Source organism: Salvia splendens, chromosome 22, assembly GCF_004379255.2.
Source record: "Salvia splendens isolate huo1 chromosome 22, SspV2, whole genome shotgun sequence".
NCBI lineage: Eukaryota > Viridiplantae > Streptophyta > Magnoliopsida > Lamiales > Lamiaceae > Salvia > Salvia splendens.
In genome coordinates, this window is record NC_056053.1 from 5,940,018 (window position 1) to 5,956,429 (window position 16,412).

Here is a 16,412-nt window from a genome sequence, read left to right on the forward strand (position 1 = left end):
CTTAATTTATTAGGTGTATAATAAAAATGCATTATTTAGTGTTGTCATTGCATTGCGCAAAAAGATTAGTGCATTATTTGGCATGTGTTAAGCATTACGAGAGTTAATTGGCCACCTATACAGACAAAAAAAATATTACAAACAAGACAAAGAACATAATACACCAATTACACACAAAGTATTTGTATCCGTCTGATTAAAAAGAATGCACATACGGTTCGGCTGAGTGTTCACAAGATCAAAATTAGAAAGACTATGCTCAAAAACACTGTTCAGTGTATTCAAGGTTGTAAAAATATCTAAAGTGCTAAGTCTTCCAACAAAGACTGTGCTAAGTTTTCGCCCCGTAGGTGGTTTAGGCTCACCTTAACTACCAGAGGTCCCAGGGCCTATCTCGGCTAACCTCTCCCTAAATCTTTTTGCTAGCGCCACGGGAATAATGTCGTCGACAACACTGTCTTTGTCGACTCTAAGCTGGTTATCTGAAATGGACCGAAAAACACATCATGAACTGAATTTGATTACTGATTAATATGTATAGCACAATATATGATGCTTAAGTCACAATAAATAACGAATTAAACTTAAACACCACAGCTAACACCATTAATACATATACCACAACATATGATGCGTAAGTCATAATAAATAATGTATTAAACTTAACCACGACAGCTAAGACCGGCAATAATGCTTAAAATACTGACTACAATGCATATATCATGTTACATAATGCATAGTGTAAGTTAAATAATGCACATAAAATTTTTTGATAACATTATATTGTACATCACAGATGACACTACTTACACCTCTAAAATGCAACAAAACCTGGAATGTATGCTGTTATGCTTTGACATAATGCAATGCAGATAAAAAAAAACAAAATCAGATGAGATTAATGCGGATAACTACGTACAGCAAGGAAAAACTGATGATGTAAGAACAATTAATGGAGCATACTAATCTTAGCCATAATGCATAAAATCAACCAGATAATTATAACTGTCAATTCACATTGTAAAGAACCTATATTTAATCCTCAATCTGAATCCTCTGTAACAATACAAACAACACTCCATGTTAACAGCAATATAATGCATAGATAATGATACATAATGTACCGTATGCCCTAAAAAATGCACACAGTAATCTTAACTATTTTATTCTCTAGCACAGTTAATACAAACAACACACAGACATGGGAATACCATTATACACAATAAACTAATCCGATACTGAAAAGCACAAGATGCGACGACAAATTACCTGCATCCTGTGATGCTTGGGAGCGCGGATGACCTCTTTTCGGCATTTTGAACCTGGCATACAACGGAAATATAAGAGACCTAATTCCATCCCTATTTAACACAACACAATTTCTACGTCAGGATAATCAGTGACAACCCTAGTCGAACAACTAATTTCAGAGATTTCTGTGCCTCGGCGCATTCAAAGATTCAATTTTAACAACGTGGGTCTGCAAAATCACGACAAAAAGACGCCTAAATCACTATGGAAACATACCTAGTAGAAACGAATCGGTGTTTCTGAGTAGATGTTATCGGTGATAGCTATTTCCTCCGAAATTTGGTCGACAAAATCCCCAATCTTCAGACGCGGCGCTGGGAGGGAGTTGTCTAGGGTTTTGGTTGTGGAGAGAGTGGAAGGAGTGGGATGGGGTGAAAGAATAATGAATGAAGAAAGAAGAAGATTGAGATCGTTTCAAATCCCACGAAAGTCGTGTATTCCAAAAATATGGCGGTTCATATTCGGCCAAAATGTCTAGATTACCCCTATAATGCATTTACGAACCTTCTATAATGCAACACGGAAGTAGATTTATTGAAACAATGTGATCCGTCGATTCCCTAGATCTAACGGGTATTATTAAGAAGGAAAAAGGATGTAAGATGTGAAAAGGAGAATAAGGTGCCCCTATATATATATATATATATATATATATATATATATATATATATATATATATATATATATATATATATATATATATATATATATATATATATATATATTAGTTAATTTTTAGGTCAATTAAAAAAATTGGATTTGAGGTCATTTATAAATCACTTTAGTCTATTCTTTTAAAATGATTTTAAAATAAATTAACAATGTTCTCAGCCATACCTAAAAATGACCTCCATATTTTTTTATCATCTCCAATAAGATTAAGTTTGGAAAATATCTCAACTCATTCATTCTTAACAATATAAGTATTTAAAATCATTTTTTCACCATTGATGTCGAATTCTTCTGAACGAAAATCCCAATATTTCTGTGCTTTGATAAATAAAAGTTTATTATACCCATGCTCATCTTGCTGTAATTGAATACTAGTTCAACATTACACCACACCACACCAAAACCGTGTAATGTTTTTTTCTTTAATTCAACAGTGCAACTCAATTTCATCAATCAAGTTAGGCATGCTAAAGTACCCTTTGTCGATATTGTTTTAGCATATAATATAAACGTTTTTCTCTCTTAGATTATGAACAATCTAATCCCTCCATTTTTATTTATTTTACAATTAATTAACTTTAAAGCACCTGCAACGCATCTCGCGGGTGTCTCTTATCTCGTCCCTCCGTGACGAGACGGACACAGGACGCGTTGCAGCGTCCCGTCTCGTCACCATCCCGCCGAGACGCCCGTCCCACCGAGACGGATGGCGAGCCGTCTCGCCACGCGCCCGCGCGACGTGGCGCGCGCTGGCACCCACTCGCCGGCCCGCGAATGGGCTTCGTCACGCTAACGCAATAAATCATTTTTTTTAAAAAAAATTGAATTTAATATAATAAATAAATAAATAATCAAACGGTAATATTACCGTTTTCGACCATTTTTTCTTTTTTTTTTAAATATTTTTTTACTCTATAAATATTCATATTTCATCCTCATTACACACACAAACACACATCTATTCTTCTCTAATCATCTTCAATTCCTCTCCAATTGTCATCTAACCTCTCCAATTTTCATCACAAAATGTCCGGTGACGGAAACTCTGTCGGTGGCGGCTCCAACGCGTTTGGCGACTGGGGGGCATGTACAATGTATTGGGTGGTTCGGGTTCCGGTTCCTCTACGCCGGGCACCCAAGGCTCGTCGACGCCAGTGGGGTACCAACCTCCCCATTTCGATACGCTCGTCCCTCCGCCCCGAGGTATTCGCAGGGATTATCCCAAATTAGGGAGGATTATCCAGATGAACCCACTCCGGAAGGAGGACAAGGCGGTGGAAGCTCCAGGGCATTCGACGCCTTGGAGGAAGAGGCGGAGGCGGGCGAGGAGGAGGAGGATGTAGGCTGGCATCCGTACAGCCGCAAGGACACGATGGCTGTGTACAACACCTGGATCAGCGTCTGGTACGATCCCATCGTCGGAAATCAACAAACCCGGAAGTGCTTCTGGGAAAAGGTCACCGAGGCCTACAACGAGATTAAGCCGAAGGGGTTCCGCCGCCGCACATTGAAGATGCTCCGCGCTCACTTTGACCAAGTCGACAGAGAGGTCAAAAATTCTGCGGCATCTACAAGACTGAAGCGGCTCATTACCAAAGCGGAGCCACGGGAGCCGACATTCTGAGATCGGCTTTGCGAGTCTATTTCGACGACACCGGCAAAGAATTCCAACATGTCGATGTTTGGGAGGTCGTCAAAGACGAGGCAAGGTGGGCCGGCGGTGTCCAGTCCAGCAAGGGCTCGACCTCGAAGCGCACGAAGCACACTGCAGGTGGCCAATACTTGTGTAGTGGGGGCGGTTCAGGCAGCGGCGCACAAAAAGTTGCCTCGCAGGAGGTTGAGAGCACGAAGGACGATGCAGGGGGGTTCCTCCCGTGGGCGCCGTCTGCCGCAAGGAACCAAGGCGGCGAAGGCGGCTAGAGGGAAGAGGGGCCGCGGCGAATCAAGCCAGGCGGGCTCCCAAGGGTCGCCCTCCTCCTTAATGTCCATGTACTTCACCGCCACGATGGCGGACACTTCCCGCATGACGCCTGCCTAATTTCAAGCCCATCATGCCGGCATTGTGTATCTGGCGTGACAACTTGGTATTCCGCCTCCAGGGGATGATTCGTAAGTGGAGTAGTTTTTATAATTTCTATAAAATTGTATTTAAAATTATGTCTTTTTTTATTTATTTTGCCACGACTTTAATTATGTATTTTTTTAGGATTTTAAGTTGTAATTTTTATTTTATTTAATGAAGTGTGTTTTTATTAATTGAATTTGTTGGAAATAAAAATAAAAAATGAAATTGAATGAATAGTTAAGGGATGAGATGGTTAAGAGACGGATAAGAGATGAGGGTTGCAGGTTCTGTCTCTTAGTTAAGAGATGGAGTGAAAAGTACAGTGGGGCCCATGAATAGTTAAGAGATGAGACGGTTAAGAGACAGCGCTGCGGATGAAAACTATATATGGAATTTAATGGTCGATGCAAGCTATCCACTTCCAATAATAAATTGAAGGCACTTGCTTTGTGATGTTAATTGTAAAATAGATGTTATTTCCCTGAACTATCCTCTTATAAAGTTAGAATTCATTAAAACACCTTACTTATTTTTTCAGGAAACCCTTATTTTACGTTTGAAAAGTTCCTCTGCATTTATTAAAATCTCACTGGTCTCCATGATTCATCAATATATTAAATGACTGTTCGGTTTGTTGCATAATCATGAGTTGTAGTGCTGAGTTGTTAGATTATTTTAGTTAAAAAGATGGTTATAACTATTAACTATCACATAATTATTCATTTAGAATTGACTTGTAAAATTCAATCTCATGAACTAAAGACATTATAACTATTAACTAGTTTTAACCCACGTGCGATGCACGACGAAATATTTTTTTATCATACGATTTTAAATTGTTAATTGATTAACACAAGATCAAGTTTTGATTCCGAAAATAAATTGATAGTATTGCAAGTTTTAAAATTGGACGATAGCTTTTTAAACCTCAAAACGGTTTTAAAATTGTATTTTGAAGTATAAAAGCGCCGACGCAGAATAATATTGTCACAAAATTGTGTGTAATTTTTTTTTATTCTGTATCCATTTAAATTAGTACTATACTTTATCATAGTCGAGCTTCATTACATTGCAATATAGTGACCCTAATATACTAAAAACCCAAACCTTAAAACCTAAATCCTAAACCCTTAACGTTAAAATATAATCATCATGACCAACAAATGAGCCGAAGCACACATTCTAAACTCACGATATTGGTTTTGTCTCTAAGAGCGGCAACTTCATAGACATGGATACAAAGGACTTTGATAATCGAATTGGTTTTCGTTAGTTGTAGATCATCAAGCAAGGTGTGGAATGGTTCCATGGTATGAACCTTGCTACTCATGGGAAGAACAAAAAGATGAAACTTGAGTTGTATAAGGTAAGTAGGTATGCGTGGATAGATCAAATCATCTAATGTCATATTTATAGGGCAAAAAATGAAGCATGAGACATCATTTTAATTAGTGGAGAAACCTAATCGGCCAACAATTCTATTCTTTTTATATAGATAAAATAAAGATGTGAATAGTCATACAATTAAAAAATCATAAATCATAAAATTATAATGACAGAGGTTAGATGAGATAGAAAGTCAAAGGCCAAAAACGCTCATTTCATTCCTTCTATAAATGCAACTGTTTCTTTTCCTGTATTTAAACTGGTTTTTCTAATACATATCTATACATTTCATAATTTAATAGATTAAATATTCTAGTAACAGGGGCATCGACAATATTTATATTTATAGTCTATGCAAACTGTCGGATAAGATAATGTAGTGTAAATTAATTAACATAATCAGTTTGATCTAAATTATAATATTTAAATTTAAAATGTCATTTCCTAAATACCCCACAAACTCCTTGTACTCCACAATGGCATTTTTGTTGGCATACGTTTTATTATTGTTAATTATAATCCCAAACCAAAAGTTTTAATTCCCAATTATAATGACAGAGGTTAGAAGAGATAGAAAGTAAAAGGCCAAAAACACTCATTTCATTCCTTCTATAAATGTAGCCGTTTCTTTTCCTGTATAATTTAAACTGATTTTTCTAATATATATCTATACATTTCATAATTTAATAGATTAAATAAATATTCTAGTAACAGGGGCATCGACAATATCTATATTTATAGTCTAAACAAACTGCCGGATAAGATGATGTAGTGTAAATTAATTAATATAATCAGTTTGATCTAAATTATAATATTTAAATTTAAAATGGCATTTCCTAAATACCCCACAATCTCCTTATACTTCACAATGGCATTTTTGTTGGCATACGTTTTATGACTGTTAATTAGTTTTGGATCAACAAATTATTTGCTTAAAACATTGAGTTTAGTTTGTAAATTAATAATAATAAAAATTATTATTATTATATTAAAATTATAAACAAAATATGTACTCTATATAATAACTACGAATTATACAACTTCAACATACTATTAAACTTGAATGACTATTAAATTATAAATATTTGGATAGCTCAAATACACAATGCATGAGTGGGAATCATTTAAAACAACATTTGATTAAATTTTGAGAAGAAAAAACGATCACCTATAATATAAGGTTCCTTTTATAATTATTACAACACTAATTTATGCTCAAACAAACATGTCATAATAATTAAAAATACTACTCCACCCGTTCACGAAAAATAGTCATATTTTGTCATTTAGGATGTGCTAAAAAAATAAAATAATAGTACTACCATTGAAAAAATAAAACTCAAATTTTATCCATTTTTTCTCCTTTCGTTTCTTACTTTTTCTCTCTCTCTTTTTCTCCCTTATCTACCTTTCTCAAATCTCTTTTACTTACCAATTTCTCCTTAAAACTCTTGTCGTCCACAAATAAGATAATTTCGGAGGGAGTATATTAGAGGTGAAAATATAACATCTCATGAAATATTTTCTATATAAAAATTCTATAATGTAAATAAACAGGTTTAAATCAAAGTTAGACAAATTCAAATGAAGTTATTACTACTTTTTATATATTCTATACATTTAATAACAATAAATTTAAAATATTGACACCGGGTAATAAATTATAAAAACAGTTAGCTAAACGATTTAGACCATATTAAAATCCAAACATTAAATAAGAATTAAATACAAAATAAACTATAATACATTCAATTTACCAAAAGCATTGATAATTCATACTACTCAACCTATAATAATAATAATAATAATAATAATAATAATAATAATAATAATAATAATAATAATAATAATAATAATAATAATAATAATAATAATAATAATAATAATAATAATAATAATAATAATAATAATATAATATAAGGGCAATTGGAGCCTATTCGATGAATAGCTTAATGGTTCATCCCTATAACTAAAAGAATAATCTAACAACATTGTCGGAAAAAAAAATAGAACTACACTAAATAACAACAAATAATAAACCTGAAATTAAACAAAAAAATCCTTTGTTCTTTAAGTACATCACCGAACCTCAAAACAACAAATCACACGATCAACACTATAAACTAATAGACATTGATTTTGATTTCATGAGATAAAATAAATGCAACGAATTTTGTTAACCGAATAAATTGTGGAAGACTATATATCATTGAGCAAGGTATGAAATAGTTCAATACTTTCAACCTTTCTTCCTATGACAAGAATAAAAATATCAAGCTTGAGTTATCATAACCGAATAAAGGCTCCCGATCAATTAGCAAGGTGTGGAACCATTCTTTTTTATGATAAGAACAAAAATACCAAGCTTGAGAATGTGTGGATAGTAAGTTTCAAAATATCATATTTATAGGCAAAAAAATAGTCACGAGACTCCTCTATATTTATACTATTCATAATGATATTTATGCACATTTAATATTATGATTGATAGGTGACACTACATATTCGTTAATAATATTTAATTTTATTTAATCATTGTTAATAATATTTAATTTTATTTAATCATTATGAAAGTTCAATTTTTTGCATAATTGTAAATGTTTCAACTTTCAAGCATACAATTTATATTATCATTGTAAACGTTTCAAAATTTCAAGAAATTAATGCAATGAATGATTCTTAATGTGATCAAATTAATTAAAATTAAAGGCAATCAGCCGTTAGTCAAAATTTATAACTTTTCCACTTCCACTCCCCTAAATTATTAATTTATTATAACATTAATAAAAACCATACACATTATAATTTCATTTAATTTATTATAATCCTAAACCAAAATTTTTAATTCCCAAAATGCCCCAAAACTCAACTTTTATATATGTATAGATTACATTTTTAATTCCGATATATAATTCTGAAACCGAACAGCTTATAAGTAAATAGAATAAGAAATTTCATAATTATTTAAAGAGCAACTCAGAAATTAGTTAACTATTCTCTATTCGCATAAGTTGTTTACTTTTCTTTTTCTATGATGAACTGATACATTCTATAATTCCCTATGCTACTTTGCATCAATGCGTGTCTATTTTGGATGTCTAAAATTGATTTACGGTAGCATTTCGATATTTTAGTTAATAATGTGATTTTAGATAGAGTAAGGCCACCCGCAACACGTTACGCGGGTGGCTCGAACCCCGTCCCTCCGTGACGAGACGGGCGCGGGACGCGTTGCTGCGTCCCGTCTCATCCCCAGCGCGCCGAGGCACCCGGCTCGCCGAGACAGCTCGCGAGCTGTCTCGCCACGCGCGCGCGCGACGTGGTGCCCTCCGGCGCGAGGCGTGACGCCCACTCGCCTGCCCGCGAGTGGGTTTCGTCACGCTGACGCAATAAATCATTTTTTTAAATGATTTATTTAATAAAAAAATTAAAATTAAAATTCGAAAACGGTAATATTACCGTTTTTCGACCGTTTTCCCAATTTTTTATTTTTATTTTTTTACTCTATAAATACTCATATTTCATCCCCATTTTACACACAAACACACATCTATTCTTCTCAAATCATCTATCTTTCCAGTCCAATTTTCATCTCATATCAACTCTTTTATTCTTCTCCCAAAGTTAATCGATCTAATGGATCCAGATGAGCAAATGCGTCGAATAATGGAAGAATCACTTGAAGAAAATCGACGCCGGGAGGCGGAGGAAGCCGCGCCGCCCCAAAGACGCTCCCTGACTTACATCCATCGTAACCGGGAGGAAGCTGCCGCAAGGTTAGTACGCGACTACTTCTGCGATAACCCGGTTTGAGGAGATACCTACTTCCGTCGCCATTTCCGCATGCGGAGAACGCTATTTCTCCACATCGCAAATACATTGGCAGCCCAGGAAGAGTTCTTCCAAGAATGGTTCGACGCCGTCGGCCGTCCCAGCCACACGACGCTGCAGAAATGTACTGCAGCAATCCGTCAGCTTGCGACTGGACAAACGGCGGATGTGTTCGACGAATACCTCCACATTGGAGAAAGCACTGGGAGAATGTGCTTGATCCAATTCTACAAAGGCGTCCGGGCAGCCTTCACCGACGAATTTCTCCGGAAGCCAAGCACGACAGATTGCCAGTTTCTGCTCCACCTTCACGAAGAAGTGCACGGAATCCCTGGGATGCTCGGCAGCGTCGATTGCATGCACTGGGCAATGGAAGAATTGCTCTGTGGCGTGGAGGGGGTCGTAAACGAGCGGCCACAAAGACACCCACCCCACCGTTATACTCGAGGTCGTTGCCGACTACCGGCTATGGATCTGGCATGCATACTTCCGGGTCCCCGGATCGAACAACGACGTAAACATGCTCCTCCAATCCGACCTCTTCGCCGAAGTTTTGGATGGTAAAGCGCAGGCCATCAACTTCATCGCTAACAACCGGCGGTATAAAATGGGGTATTATCTTGCCGACGGCATCTACCCGAAGTGGCCAACCTTCGTGAAGATGTGCAGCAGGCCTGTGAACGCAAAGCAAGCTCTTTTTGCGCAGAAGCAAGAGGCTGCTCGCAAGGATGTGGAGAGGGCGTTCGGGGCCAAGTGAGCTTCAACATTATCAAAGCCTCGGCTCGCACGTGGTTTATGGAGAGTATGGTCGACATCATGTATACGTGCATAATCTTGCACAACATGATTGTCCAAGACGAAGGACCTGAGGCGGGAAACTGGTTCGACACTGAAGCCCCCAGAAGCTCTACCGCAAGTAGTCCGCCTCGCAGTGGAGTGCATCCGTCTATACAATAACGGTTGTCTATTCGAGCAAGGACATGTGACTCTACCGCCCACGCCCAACTCCAAGATGATCTAATTGAGCACATTTGGGAAAGATTTGGCAACCGGTACACGCACATCATCGTCGTTCTTCTGCTTCTTTGAGCTTTAAAGATTTTAAATTAGTGAGAGTGGGCGGAAGAAATTAAATTATGTATTTTTCATTTTTTAGGATTTTTAATTATGTTTTTTTATTTTTTTAAGAATTTTATGTTGTAAATTTATTTTATTTAATGAAATGTGTTTTTATTAATTGAATTTGTTGGAAATAAAAATAAAAAATGAAAATGAATGAATAGTAATTTAAGAGATGGTTAAGAGACGGATAAGAGATGGAGGGTTGCAAGTTCTGTCCCTTAGTTAAGAGATGGAGTAAAAAGTACAGTGGGGCCCAAGAATAGTAATTTAAGAGACGGTTAAGGGACGGATAAAAGACAGCGTTGCAGATGGCCTAATAGAGGAAGTTAGGAAATGTAAACAAAAAGCATCCAAAACTCTGGAAACGTATAACTAAAGTAGTTGGTGGTCTTTTGTAGATTTCGTTGAGCCTAAGATTTAAAAATTGTCTAAAGGCATATAATTGGATTTAAACGACTATCTTTCGAATCTAAGGAGTGCAGTCTAGTGGCATGGAAATAGTCTATCCTTAATTAAATAGTAAGGAGATTGATCCCTGCTTTTAGGTATGGAGTAATTTTAAATCCTTCGACTAATTGTTTCACCACTCGAGGTGCCTATAAATCTGCGCGAAGAATAGTCCTAGATCCACTTATGGATACTCTATTAAACAAAAAAAAACTCTTTTTCACATTGTTAAGCTCATCATCTATCCCCATTACTCGAACAAAGCCCACATCATAAAAGTGTGGCGATTTTTTAGTGTTGGAAACATGTGGAAAATGTGTGAGACCTTTGATGTGACCAAGACCTATAGCCTTTCATCTTAGGTAACCCCCAAATACATAAAGAGATAACTTGATTGAAAGGCCTTTCTAGTGCTTTCTCTAGCCTATAAATAGGCTTGATCTTAGAGTGGAAGAACACACCAACAAATCAATCTCTCCTCTCTCTAGCTCTCAAGCATTCTAGTTCGCACTTAGGAACATTGCATTGCTCGGTTCTTGCCTCCAATTTAAGTTCGCCGGAGCCTACGAGTTTGAGGTGCTTCAACTCGGTAGGAGGAAAGTCGTTTCATCTTTGGGGACGTTGCGTCAATCCGTGAGCACTAGCCGGGGCGTATCTCGTCTTGCGGAGAGAGGGATACCTCGACTCGACTTGAAGAAGACTATAGTTTGCATCTTGTTCTTTTTATTGTACTTACTTCGTTTTATTTACCTTCTAGTTTGTTGTTCTTTTGTAATAGCAAGAGTTTGTCCGTGTAAAGGCTGCAATATTTCCAACATTTAGTCCATGACATAATTTTAATTTGTTATTTAAGATAAATGCTCAAGCTAATAAAAATGACGATGATAAGTCTTTCGAAAGCAAAAGACAACAATCCACACTCCCAACACATGAAGTAGATACAACACCTATCTTCCTCAGCTCAAGCCAAAACAGCTAGACCCATATAATTTAAGGGGCTGTTTGGTAGCTATGTTACGGCTAGATAAGAGGATTAATCTGAGTTTATTTGTGCATTTGGTAGTTATGTTACTAATCTTAATAGCCCGTGTTTTGTATCCGGCCCACATAAAGCCCACTGAAAAACCTAGGTTTCAATTATATATGTAACCACCCATTTTGCTATGTTACATATATGGGATACCTAGTTAATTTTTACAAGTATATTTTTACCCATCAAATTTTCTAATCTAGAACAAACATAAAGGCCTCCATCATTTTATGGTTTTTGTTGAGGTGAATTTGTTGTTCTCACTTTCTTTACATTATATTATATTATACTTATAATTTCATAATTATCTTCTACTTATAATTACGTAATATTTGAAGAAAATTGCTTTTGGAAGACGTCCTTTTTCTTTATTAAAAAATTACAATTTTGTTCAATCCTCAACCTATTTAAACTTCAAAAAATTAGCACATACAAAATTTGAATTTGACACTTGATAAAATATGCACAAACAAAAAATTATCCAAGCTAATCAAAGCTTAATCAATGCTTATACATAGAAATTTCATATGGAGTACTTATTATACATATACGTTTTTTCTTTATTAAAGAACGTGCATTTGATAAAGAGTTTTTTATAATTTATAAGGCAAACTTTTTACAAATTGTAGTGCAGAATTAATATTTGGGATTAATGAACAAAAAAATGTAAATAATATGCTGCAACATTGTCAACCTACAACTAATTATTGTCCAAAAGCACAATCCATGAGTGAACACTTTTCACATAGAATCGACAGAGTAGCAATTCAATATTGAAATTATTAGGGCAAAATAAGGATGGTTTAGTAATTAATTGAACTTAATAAGGATGATTTTGACAATCATAATTTTAATTCTTGTTTGTGACTTATTGCACCAAACACTTAAATAAGATAATTCACAATTATCTTAATCTACCGAACACCCAAAATATATAAATTAACTAATTGGGGTTCTCTTATATTGCTTATAGCATCATAATCCACAATCAAGACCAAATCTTCACCCTTATATTTTAAAATGAGTGGTTGAGATTAAATTTTATGAATTTTAATAAATAGTAGACAAAATATCAACAAAAGGGCAAGATCGTCATTCTGTTATCATATCATAATTTTCGTGTTTTTGTATATAAACATAGTGTATTACAAATATGAACACAATGACATGAGTATTTCAACCCAAGTATACGAAAATATCAACACAGTTTTATTGAGATTTTACATGCATTATATTGAGATTTTACATTCATTATATTGAGATTTTACAGTGCATTATATTGAGATTTTTAGATGTATTTGTTGATAAAAAAAATCTGTTTATCAACATATGAAAACTGAACTAAAAATCATCAAATTTCATCATCCGAACGTCGTTGGAACATATGCAATTGAGATATCATTAGAATCCTTATAAAATTATCTTTAATTTGATATATTTTGTGCGAAAAAAATAATTTAAATCGAGAGAGTTACGTAAATTTAAAGTTTTAGGATAATTTTAATAAGAGAGAATTGAATTTAATACCCTTTAATTTATTTAATAATTATTTAAATTTAAAATATAATCCGTTTGACATTATATCAACCACTAGATTTCCTAATCTAATGGTTAAAAATTGATCTTAGTTTTGGATTGCTAATTAGTTAGCAATTGATCACATTCCTAGCTAACTGAAATTAGGTCATCCACAACGCTGCCACTATACCGTCCCTTAACCATCCCTTAAAACACTATTTGCAGGACCCACTGTACTTTTTTACTCCATCCCTTAACTAAGGGACGGAGCCTGCAACCCTCCGTCCCTTAACCGTCCCTTAAATTACTATTCATTCAATTTCATTTTTTTATTTTTTTCCACCAAATTCAATTAATAAAAACACACTTCATTAAAAATAAGATAACATTACAACATAAAATTCGTAAAAAATTTAAAAAAACATAATTAAAAATCCTAAAAAAATTAAAAATACATAATTTAATTTCTTCTACCAAAGTTTGCCCAAATGTGCTCCATGAGATCATCTTGGAGTTGGGCGTGGGCGGAAGAGTCACGTGTCCTTGCCCGAATAGACAACCGTTCTTGTATAGACGGATGCACTCCACTTCGAGGCGGACTACTAGCGGTTGAGCTTCCGGGGGCTTCGGGGTCGAACCAATTTCCCGCATCGGGTCCTTCGTCTTGGACAATCATGTTGTGCAAGATTATGCACGTATACATGATGTCGACCATGTTCTCCATGAACCACGAACGAGACGGGGCTTTGATAATGTTGAAGCGCGCTTGGAGAACCCCGAACGCTCGCTCCACATCCTTCCGAGCAGCCTCCTGCTTCTGCGCAAAAAGCGTCTGCTTTGCGTTCACAGGCCTAGCGCACGTCTTCACGAAGGTTGGCCACTTCGGGTATATGCCGTCGGCAAGATAGTACCCTATTCTATAGCGTCGGTTGTTAGCGGTGAAGTTGATGGCCGACGCTTTACCATCCAAAACTTCGGCGAAGAGGTCGGATTGCTGGAGCACGTTTATGTCGTTGTTCGAGCCGGAGACCCCGAAGTACGCATGCTAGATCCATAGCCGGTAGTCGGCGACAGCCTCGAATATAACGGTGGGGTGGGTGCCTTTGTGGCCGCTCGTGTACGACCCCCTCCACGCCACCAGGCAATTCTTCCATTGCTAGTGCATGCAATCGACGCTGCCAAGCATCCCGGGGAATCCGTGCACTTCTTCGTGAAGGCGGAGCAGGAACGGGCAATCTGTCGTGCTTGGCTTCCGGAGAAATTCGTCGGTGAAGGCTGCCCGGACTCCTTTGCAGAATTGGAGCAAGCACATTCTCCCAGTGTTGTCTCCAATGTGGAGGTATTCGTCGAACACATCCGTCGTTTGTCCATTCGCAAGCTGACGGATTGCTGCAGTACATTTCTGCAGCGTCGTGTGGCTGGGACAGCCGACGGTGTCGAACCTTTCTTGGAAGAACTCTTCCCGGGCCGCCAATGTATTTGCGATGTGGAGAAATAGCGGTCGCCGCATGCGGAAACGGCGACGGAAGTAGGTATCTCCCCACATCGGGTTATCGCAGAAGTAGTCGCGGACTAACCTTGCGGTGGCTTCCTTCCGGTTACGATGGATGTAAGTCCGGGAGCGTCTTTGGGGCGGCGCGGCTTCCTCCGCCTCCCGGCGTCGATCTTCTTCAAGTGATTCTTCCATTATTCGACGAATTTGCTCATACGGATCCATGAGATCGATTAAATTTGGGGGAAGAATAAAAGAGATGATTTGAGATGAAAATTGGAGAGGAAATGGAGATGATTTGGGAAGAATAGATGTGTAGTTGTGTGTGAAATGAGGATGAATTAGGAGTATTTATAGAGTAAAAAAAAATTGAAACGACTATAAAAACGGTAACATTACCGTTTGCCAATTTTTTTATTTTTTATTTTTTTAATTTTAATTATTTTTTAAAAAAATTATTTATTGCGTCAGTGTGACGAATCTCACTCGCGGGCCGGCGAGTGGGCGTCACGCATGGCCTGGGAGCTCGCCACGTCGCCTCGGCGCGTGGCGAGCCGTCCCGCGTTTCGTCAAGGCGGAATGGGACTGGTGACGGGCTGGGGGCGGGCTGGTGACGGGACGAGACGCTGCAACGCGTCCCGTCCCGGTTCCGTCACGCATGAACAAAATACAGGCCACCCGCGTAACGCGTTGCAAGTGGCCTTAAGACAACTATCATGAATTGTATCATGACTAGTCAAAATATGACATACCAAAGGGTAATTGGTCGAAAAAACCATAAACTATTATCGAAATTTAGTATTTTCTATAAACTTTAAAGTTGGTCGGATAAATCACGAATTTTAACAATCATGCGAATTTCACACAAGATTATTACTTGAAAATTAGAGGCTAAATAATTTGGATTGTTACTTAGAAATTAATAACTCCACATTAGATTTAATTCAAGTCAGTATAGCCATGACCAAAAATAATCACATTGAGAAATTCACATAATTGTTAAAGTTCGTGATTAATCCGACCAACTTTAAAGGTCATGAGAAGTACCAAATTTCGGCAATTGATCATAATTTTCCCATCCAATTACTCAAAGAAGAATGAAGGTATTTAACGATAGAATAATGTATTAAAATAAATAATAAAAAAATCACCCCTCGGAAACACCTGTAATAGTGCCGCGGAACCCACCGGTCGCCACCACAACTGCAGGTGAGTGCGCTATGCGCTTCGCCATTTTCCCACATGCAACCGAGCCTCAGCCTATTTTGGGGCTCTATATGCTCTTTACATTCCTTAACAAGGTACATAGATAAAAGATCAATAATATAAGTGTGATCCTGCTACAATTATAGTAATACTATTTGACTTCCATACATACTCAAGCCATACATGTGATTTCGATTTCTTTGGTTCTCTTCTATAAGCAAGCCTTTGCAAAATAAATTACGAAAAATGAATCCAACTCCCAATCCGCGTTCATGGAAGAGTAGTCGGACAGCAAGTGATATCAGAGCAGGCTCCATTCTAACCTGTGCTTG

General features: G+C 36.8%; 1 long non-coding RNA gene across 1 annotated transcript; it reads right to left on the reverse strand.

Annotated features, from left to right (window-relative positions):
* Positions 1–371: 371 nt before the first annotated feature.
* On the reverse strand, positions 372–1,927 carry LOC121787005. Its single transcript, XR_006047237.1, has 3 exons — positions 1,528–1,927; positions 1,270–1,322; positions 372–482 (listed from the first exon to the last, which is right to left on the reverse strand). It is a non-coding gene; the product is annotated as an uncharacterized LOC121787005 (long non-coding RNA).
* Positions 1,928–16,412: the final 14,485 nt, after the last annotated feature.